We start from the raw sequence: 10819 nt of genomic DNA on the forward strand, positions 1-10819 counted from the left end.
TAATGGAATATTATTCAACCATAAAAATGAATGAAATCTTGTCATTTGCTACAGCATATGTGGAACTAGAGAGCATCGCTAAGTGACAGAGAAAGATAACTGTGTAGTTTTACTTAAATGTGAAATCTAAAAAGTAAAACAGACAAACGAAACAGAAACAAACTCACAGACACAGTAAATAAACTATTGGTCGCCAGAAGGGAGAGGGAAGAGGGCAGGCAAAAGGTGAAGAGGATTAAGAGGTACAAAATTCCAGTTATAAGTAAATCATAGAGGTATAATGTACAGCATAGGGAATATAGTCTATAATATTATAATGACTTGGTATGGTGACAAGTGGTAGGTAACTAGACTTATGGGGATTATTTTGTAATGGATAAAATAGAGTCACTATGATATAATGTACTCTTGAAACTAATAGTATATTTTATGTCAACTTTACTTCAGTAAAAAATAAAAATAAAAGATGTTCAGTCATTGAGGAGCTGAGTATCAGAAATGAGACAAATAAGAAGCAAGCTGAAGAAAATAAAAATGTCCTCATCTCTCAGGCCATTCTCAGAAGAAGGTCTCCATGTTTTCTGTGCCAGAAAATGGGATGGGAAGGATGCATAAGTCTTCTTTGATACCAGAGTGCAGCATATAATTTCATGGGAAAGTGAGCATATGTTCCCACCTAGGGAACTGGTCAAAGAGTAAAGTCCAAAGGATGCATACTAAGTGAGCCAGAAGGACGACTGAAAAATCTCTGTGAGACTGGAATTGTCAACAGAGTACTTTTGGATGTTCATCTATCCCAATAGGACGTGCAAGCCTTTTTTTCTATTTTGAGCCAGGAAGAATGATCACCTAAACTGAGAGGATTAGTTTAGATACTATGGAAGCCACTCCTTTTCCCCTTACACATACACACACAACATGATGTGAGATTGATTAAACAACAGAGATCAATAGAAAGCCAACCTAAAAAAACAAACAAAAAAAAAAAGGGTTATATTTTCCTCACAGCCTGGAGAAGATAGTCCCATTGGCATGACTGTCCTAACCAGCAGACTTTCTAAGGCTTAAGTAGAAAGTCAGGGAGGGGAATTCTAAAATAATACTTTAACTGGGCCTGATTAATTTTTCAATTCTTAGTTGATGAGAAAGACCATCGGATGCACAAAATGCAGAATGGGTTGAATTATGCACAAAGGGGTTCGGAGTAGTATATCATATTGATACATAAAAATATCGTAAATTTGTGTAAAGCTAAGACTCAGAGATGGATATGGTAGTAAATGTCATACCTATCAGATGAGCTAAGCAATCTAGATATTATTGAGAAGGAACCATCAAGGGACCAGTGTCTTTGAAAACTCAGTCAGGATACATTGTGGATGATAGATTGAATAAAGGATGGATATAAGATGTATGGGCAAGGAGATCTATTGGGTCACTGGTCAAATATTCTGTCTGGTGTTTTGATGACCATTTTTTACCCCAAGAAATACAATTTAAACATAGTTAGAAATTGTAAATAAAATACCCCATTTCATCATTATTTTTATGTTTATGAGTTCCACTGGTTGTGTTTGCATTGATTCTATCAATTTATATATACTAAATTCACCAAACAATCCAATTTGTGTTGTAGTGATTAGAATAGTAGTACTATTGAAGCTTTTCTCTTCCTAGTTTCTATGAATTTGTTTTTATATCTGTAGAGTGTTAATGTTTTTATGATTCCACTCTCACAAAAACACTCAAGCAACAAAATTTATTTTAAATATGTGGGGAGATTTACCAATAATTAACATATAAAACAAAACATAATTTATATTACAGAATTTAGCTTCAGTTTCAGTGTGACTGTCATTCCTCTAATTTTTACACTTTGTTAGTGATACTTTTCAGAGATGTTATATATTCTTAGTAGATATTTTTATGTAGGCATTGTATACCATTACTGTCCTTTATACACTTTATATTTAGCTTATTTTTCTTTCATTATATATCTTTATGTTAGATATGTAAGTAAATGGGAATATTATTACTGGTTAAATATAATAAGACATTTCTTTTTTCCGAGCCTTAAACTGAGGATTGATTGTAGGTGATTTGCTAGCTTAATACACCAGCTAAACACAGCCAATATTTGTTTCAGAAGTAGTTTAACTTTAGCATACATGAATGTATAATAAAAAAACTGCATTTACTTGATGTAATCGTTGATAATACTGATTTCATGATATGCTAAATATGACTGCCTGTGCCACAGTCCTATGAGAGAAAGTATGATAAGTTGGTGGTTGGAGCACAGTTACTAGGCTGCAAATTGCCTGAGTGATGTTATAGTCAACTGGTCTTTCTAGCTGAAGAAGTGAATTCACTATACTATGCTCTGTTTCCTGCTACCTACACAAAAACACTTATAAGGCACACCTTGTTGCAGCATTTCAAACCAGTTTGAAAATGGAAACATTGAATGGAAACTATTTTTAAGACTCTGAGAAATAAGTTTATTAATTACAACACAGAGCAGATCATTCAATGTGAGTGAAGTCAGAAATTTATAACTAAAAAGTCTATTCAATGTGACCAAATGGATATAAATATTTAACTAGGATGATATTTGAGAATAGAAATTTTCCTTAATTTTTATAAACTTGTGGTTTAATATTTTATTCTCACAACAAGACCAATAAGAAACAAAAGATAAGAGATTTAATTTGTCACATTATTGACTATTTTAATAGTGTATTTTTAAATTTCATGGTATCAATGAAATTTAGTTCATATTTTTAAATTGCTATAATATCAATCACATGTGTTTGCTAACTCACTATAACTTTTTGACAAAAAGTTTAAGAATAAATATAATGTATAAAAGACTTTCTGGATTTTAAACCAGTATTTGATTAAAATAAATGTATAAAACATAAATGATGCATTTATCACTTAATCAGTAAATATTCAGTCCTCCACTATATGCCTGACCTGTTGGTGATATAACAATGTACAAAATAAAGCCACTGCCATCATGAAACTTATATCTAGGGAGTCCAAAAATATGTATGATATCATTTTCTGTCTTGTGTTCTAGGTGGTATATATAGTGAAAATAGTAAGGATTTTCTGTTATCTCACAAAATCCTTTCTATGTGGTGATATTTGGTCATAGATATATGGAAAGGAACAAAATGTGGGAGCAAGCAATGAACATATCTGGAAAAAAAGTGATTGGGATAGGATCATATTTGACATATTCTAGAATATGCCAAATTCAGGCTGGAACACAGCGAGCAAGTCAGGGGATAACAGGAGAGGACATATACAGGAGGGGTGGTTGCTTAAAACCAGACACCGTAAAACCTACCTCAAATCTTTGCACCCACCCATAGCACAGTTTTTGATTTTGCAATACTGGTTCAGGAGAATAAAATGTGAATAACCAAGAAGATAAATAAAAAGCAAAAATAGTATTAAAAATCCTAACAAGATTTAGCATAAACCTTTTACCATTCAAAAGCATGCTGAAATGTTACAGACAAAATTTTGAGGAAATTCATAACATTATTATGACATAATATTTTTTCATATTGTAAACAAATACCTTAAATTGAAATTCACATATTCAGAATAGAGATAGACAAACAGCAAGAAGATATGAAATGAGGATTTCTAGAACTTGAGAAAGAAGTTGAAAAAAAAGACATCATCTCAAAAACAAGAAAAAAGTCAATTGTTTTTCAAGAAAAAAGAGACACAGGTGAAAGATAAGTGAGAGAGGATAAAAATAAATTGAAACAAAATCAGAAATGAAGAGAAAAAGGAGAAGGGAATAGCTATGGAAGACATTTTTAAAATATTGAACGCATAGATAACAGGAATACCTGACGAAAAAAGACAAACATTGTATTATAACTAATATTTAAGAGTATAATTTAGTGATACAGGTGATATTGGCAGAGTAAAGACTTACAAAATTTCACTCTTCCATAAAAGCAATGAAAAAAAGGCAAAAATTGGAAGGATCAAATTTTTTACAGCTATGGAAATTAATCTGTAGCCATCTGGAGAGTGTTCAAGAAAATGGTAGAAGTTTAGTAAGAACAGTGAGTCTGTGACAGTTTGATTTACCCTAATCACATTTCCTCTCCCTCAGCTAAGCAGTAACCTTGAAAAATAATAGTCCACATTTCTGGGATCAGATTGAAAGGAGTAGAAAGAAACTGAAGTTCTTTCAAAGAGTCATGGACAATAAATTGTCACTATTTGATCTGTTTGATGGTTCCCTGAAAGATCCACTCAAATGGCTTATCTTTATTTGACCAGCACTCTGTGCTAAAAGTGTCTAGCTAGGGAAAGTTTTAAAAGACATTTATAGGTATATAGTTTACCGTTTGTTGCAGTTGTCTGAGGTAATGGATAAGAGTTGGGATAAACAATAGACAAACCAAGGGGTGCTTTGGTGGCTTAGTCTGTTAAACATTTAATTCTTGATTTCTGCTTGGGTCATGATCTCAGGTCAAGCTATCAATTGAACCAGGCCCTGAAGATGATCAAACTTAGCACCAAGTAGACACAGACTTTAATTAGATTGACAGTAAGGATGGAAAGATACACCATCCAAATTTTTTTTTTAAAGAACTAATGTAGATTACTTTATTTTATTTTTTTCCATATTTTATTGTCAAATTGTTTTCCATACAACACCCAGTGCTCTTCCCCACAAGTGCCCTCCACCATCACCACCACCTCTTTTCCCTCCTCCCCCTTCCCCTTCAACTCTCAGTTCATTTTCAGCATTCAATAGTCTCTCAAGTTTTGTGTCCCTCTCTCTCCCCAACTCTCTCTCCCTCCTCCGCTCCCCCTGGTTCTCCATTAGGTCTCTCTTGTTAACCAAAAAAAGTTCTAGTGTGGCCATAATAATACCAGATGAGATATACTTTAATGTATAAATTACAACTAAAGACAGAGAAAGATATTTTATGATGATAAGTGATCAATGAGAATATTAAAATATAGACCTTTGTGGACCTAACATGAAGAGTCTCATGAGTTGGAGCCCCACTTCAGGCTCCCTGCTGACACTGTGGAGCCTGCTTAAGATTCTTTCTGTCCCCTCTCTCCCTCTCTCTCTGTCTCTCTGCACTCTCTCATTCTCTCTCAAAATAAATAAACTTAGGAAAAAAGAAACACTACACTCACCAAGAGTTTAAAAGCTAATGAGTAAATTGTCTATGAGGATTTGAAGAGCTTTGACATTTTTTCTGGGACTCTAGAAGGCCACTTGCATGCATAGAGTTGTATGCATGATAAAGAAGGACCTGAGAACACTCTCTCCAGTCACCTCTAGTTAACACTGAGGCTCTGCACAGGCAAGAAGTGAAGTCTAAGACAAAGTTGTAAACTTCCTGGCTGAATGTTGAGGCATGTCCCCAAACCCCTTGGCAAAACCTGGGGGATTAATACTAGTCATGTAAGAAGACCATGCCATCATTAGCTAACCACCTAGAGACTTAAGTGGCTACATGAAAAAGAATACCAATTTTACAAAATCAGTTCACAAAAATCAGTAAATAAGCAAACAATTGCAACTCACAAGCAAGAAAAAACAAACCCTGGACATAGAATGTCATTCTGATTAGAAGTGTTGTCACATTTTAGAATTTCAAATGTCCAGTTTTCAACAACAACAAAAAATGAGACATGCAAAAAATTAAGAAACTATGGCAAATCCATAAGAAAAAAGAGAAAACTATCAATTAAAACTGGCCCTGAAGATGACCAGACTTTGGATCAAGTAGACACAGCTGTAATAAGGTTGACAGTAAAGGATGGAAAGATAGACCATCCAAATCTTAACCAAAAAACTGCCAGGGTAGCCATAATGATACAGATGAAATAGACTTTAATATATAAATTACCACTAGAGACAGAAAAGATATTTTATGATGATAATCAATGAAAATAAAAATATAGACTTTTATGTACTTAACATGAAGACAGAAATATATAATTCAACAATAATATTTAGGAGACTCCAGTATCTCGCTTTCAATAATGCATACAACAACTGAACAGAATAAATGAGGAATAAAAGACTTGACCACCGCTATCAAATATACCTAACAAATATCTGTAGAACAACCTATGCAACAATAGCAAAATATATTTTCCTCACAAGTGCACATAGAACATATGTAAGGCCACAGAACAAGTCTAAATAAAATTACAACGTTTGGAACCTCATGAAGTATATTATCCAACCATAATGGAATACAGTTAGAAATTATTAACAGCAAGACATTTGGGGAGAAAAACACAAATATATTCCTAAATATCCATTGGCTCAAAGAAGAGATTAAAAAAATTAGAAAATACTTTAGATAGATGAAAAGAAAACCCAATATAACAAAACTTGCAGTGCAAATAGTGCTACAAGAGAAATTTATAGCTATAAATACATGAATTACAAAAATAAAAATGTTATATCAATAACTGAATCCTAAATTTTAAGAAAATATGAAATTTTAAGAACTCAAAATAAGCCCAATATAATCACAAGAAAAATCATATCTGAAATGAACAAAATAAGGTAGGAGCACCAGGGTGGTGCCGTTGATGGAGCATTCAACCTCAGCTCAGGTCATGATCTCAGTCTGTGAGCTGGAATCCCACATCCACCTCACTGCTGTCAGTGGTGCAGAACCTGCTTCAGATCCTCTGTACCCCTCTCGCTTAGCCTCTCCCCTGTTTGTGCCCTCTCTCTCCCTCAAAAGTAAATTTTAAAAAAACACTTAAAAATGAACAAAATAGGGTATAGAAAAACATTAGATAAAATAACAAAACAAAGTTGACAAATTGACAAAATTTAGCTATAGTTCTAGGAAAGAAAAATAAGATACAGATTTTTTAAACAGCAGAAATAATGGAGTGTACTTTACTACCAATCTTATAGTGAAGAATGGAATACTAGAAACAATTTTATATCAACAGATTAGATTAAGCTAGGTGAAATGGAAATATTCCCCAGAAAGATATAGACTACCAAAAATGACTCAAAAAGAAAGGCAAAGTCTGAATAGATGTGTAACAAGTATAAAGATTGAGATATTGGTCAAAAAATTTTCCAGAATGAAAGTCTTAAGCAAGATGATTTACTAGTGAATTCTACTCATTGTAACATCAACCCAAGTCCAAAATTGTCTTGTCCCACCCCGGGCGGTGGGGCGGTAAATGGGGTCTGTTCCTGAGGGAGGGAGAGAGAATAGAACAGGAAGGAGCACAGAGAGTAAGGCAAGACAAGCGTTTCTGATCAAGCCGCTCTTTATTGAGAGACCATGCATGTCTTATAAGGCGGGCAGTTGACGTGAGTTAGTTGCTAAGAAACAAGGGCGAGGACTGCAGTGTCAGCAAGCCACCCAAGAGGCTAACAAGGCAGGCTTGGGAGGTAAACAAGAAGGCCTCAGCTGAAGGTGATAATGCAGCTCAGCTGTGCGGGTGGCTGATCTTGCAGGTCAAGGCACGTGTCTTCTGGCAGCTCTCCTTGCAGCTCCCCACACAAAATCCCATCTAAATATTAGCAGTTTGACAGTCTTGGATCTCATTATATAATTATTTAAATCAGATTATATGTAATGATATACTCCATCTGAGAAAATTATTTTCCATCTATGGACCTGTAAAACTATAAAACAATTTACCTGTGTCTAAAATATATTGGTGGGTCGGGCATAGGATAAGTTATAAACACCCATTTCAAAAGATGGAGATGGAAAGAAGAAAGGGATCACCATCCTGAAGAAATTTCAAAATCCAGCAGGGGAAGTCCATTAGATTCAATACATAACAATAATTTGTGGCATGAGGTTCTAGGCTTTGTGACCACCAGTATTGTCTCTGTGCCCAAAGATATGGCCTCTGAACCCACAGATCAGCATTTTTTGTTGCCCAAAGATCTGCGCATTAAGCCCAAGCCTCCCCTCTTGGAGTCATCTTTTTTTCTTAAAAGGTTGCATATGTTTGAAGATGAGGAATTTTATCAGTCTGTTACCTGTATGTAGAATTTGGGAATACAACAACCTTTTATTTCATCCTGTCTCTCTCCATTTCAGTCCAAATGGAAGTGTTTATGTTGATATAAAGTTCACAAACTCCTTTTGGTTCTCTCATGGATGTAATAAGGATCCACACAATTGGACAAGAATGTACTCCACAGACCTTTTGTAGATAATACTGTTTCTGTTCCTGATTTTGCTGATATGGTTGACCAAACTCATGAGTCACAAACCTAATCTTTTCAGCCAAAGGTTGTCCAACATGCTTCACCTTCTTTCCAGAGCCCACTTTCCAACAGTGAAATTCCCCATATTAGCATCCTCTGCCCCATGAAGGACCTCCAAAGATTATCAACCTCTAGTTCCTTTACACTTAACAGTCCTTTCATCTTTCATTTTACTGTTATCAGCAAAGAGGTGTCAGATCACATATTCAATACTTTCTTTAGAATTCTGCTCAACTGTCTATCACTAATAGATCATGTTTTCCACACAAGTATAGGGCACAGCATCACCGGAAACATCTTTAACACTGATTTTTCTACCAACATTGTGTTTATTCTGATATATTCTCTATGATAAAATGCAGTTTCTCTATCATGCTTTTCACTTCCTACTGAACTCTTACCAGAAATACTTATAACATACATATATATACATATATACACACACACACATATATATCCATCCATATATATAACATATATATGGGAATACAACAACCTTCTTTTATTTCATCCTGTCTCTCTCCATTTCAGTCCAAGATGGAAGTGTTTATGTTGATATAAAGTTCACAAACTCCTTTTGGTTCTCTCATGGATGTAATAAGGATCCACACAATTGGACAAGAATGTACTCCACAGACCTTTTGTAGATAATACTGTAGATAATATAACATATATGGATGGATATATATCTATATGTATAACATCTATATATATAACATCTATAACATCTATATATATAACATCTATAACATATATAACATCCATGTATATATATGCACATATATATATATATGGTTTTGTTCAAGCAATTTTAGACTTATTCTATCATGGGCTTCCAAATTTGTACATCAAATACTCATTACCCAATTCCAGAGTAACTTCCTCAGTTTTAGCTATTTATTACAGTAGCATTCCACATCTGGTATAAAAATCTGTACATTACCAGGACTACTATGATAAATTACTACAAACTTGGTGGCTTAAAACAACAGAAATTTATTCTCTCACAGTTCTGAAGACAAGAAGTCTTGAATGAATGTGTTAGAGGATCACACTTCATCAGAGACTCTAGGGAGAATTCAATTATTGCCTCTTCCAGCTTCTGGTGTGCTGTTATTTCTTGTCTTATAGACATATCACTCTAATCTTGCCTATATCTTCGTATCACCTTCTCCTTTTTGTGTGTCTATTCTTTCATTACCCCTCTGGACACTTTTGATGGCATTTAGGAACCACCCAGATATTCCAGAATCATCCCATTATCTCAAGATACTTACCATATTACATTCACAAAAACTTTAACATATAAGGTAACATTCACTGGTTCTGGGGATTGGGATATTTTGCCTTTGTGGAGGGATAGTATTCAGTCTACGATAACAATTAATTTGAAAGTCTCTATCCACCAGGGGAAAAATTATACAGAAATGAAGGTAAATGAAATAAACTTTCAGCAGACAAAATTGTTTCCATTTCACTTCTGAGATTTCTTATTTGTTTATTCATTATGAAAATTTAATTTTATATCCTTGAGAACTTATAGTAGCTACTTTAAAATCTCTGTCTGCTAATTTCAATAACTGTATTACGTGTGGCATTATCTGTTGTGTTTTCTTCAGTTTGGGTCACACTTTTGTGGGGTTTTTTTAATGTCTTAATATATGTATTATATCCTGGTGATACATTGCGCAGAGACTCTAGATTCTGTTATGTTCCACAGAAGAGTATTTTTGTTGGATTTAGCATGCAGTTAATTTGGCCTGGCTCAAAATCTAATTTATGTCTCTCCTGAGGTAGATAATTTTCTTTAGCTTTTTTAAATTTATGGAGACTTCTTGAATCTGCCTTGAACATGCAAGTTTAGAGATTAGTCAGAAACTTGAGCAGAGTTTATTCACATAATTTGACACTGGTTATCTGCTAAATGGAACTTCTCACTTTCTGGGTGTAGTGGCTCCAAACTCTGATCTCTGTTTCTTCAAGCCAGTTAAGACTAAAGAATTTTTCTCCAAACTTTATGCCCTCTAAATTGGCAGACTTACATCTACAATCAGTTATAAAAAAAAGGGGTGGGGGAGGAACAAAAATGGAAAATAGTGTCATTCCTTTTTTCTAAATGCAAACTCCTCTAGTAGTAGTTTTGTTTTACAGTATTAGACATTTGGTGCAATGGGAGTTAATGGAAATAATGATTATTTCAGTTGTAATCAACAATTGATGGGTAAAGATTTTAAAACTATATAAATATTCTGTTCCTCATGGAACTTGTAAATGAGTTATTCATCTATTTATATCATTATGGTCTATTTTTCCTATTGTAGCTAAAGTATTAAAAGACATTTGCATCATTACATATTCTGACATAGAAGAAAAACAGACTGATGGTCAGACTCACCATTCTGGTGGTCATTTCCTGATTAGGATCCTGGTTTACTTAATAAATGTGTGTGTAGAATATGTACGTAAATGAATAAAAACAAATTACTGTCAGGCCTATAGGACAGTTTGAGAGCACACTGGAATAATGTTGAGCTAGCTAGCTAGCTA

The sequence above is a fragment of the Suricata suricatta genome, chromosome 3 (genome assembly GCF_006229205.1).
Source record: "Suricata suricatta isolate VVHF042 chromosome 3, meerkat_22Aug2017_6uvM2_HiC, whole genome shotgun sequence".
In the NCBI taxonomy this organism is placed as follows: Eukaryota; Metazoa; Chordata; class Mammalia; order Carnivora; family Herpestidae; genus Suricata; species Suricata suricatta.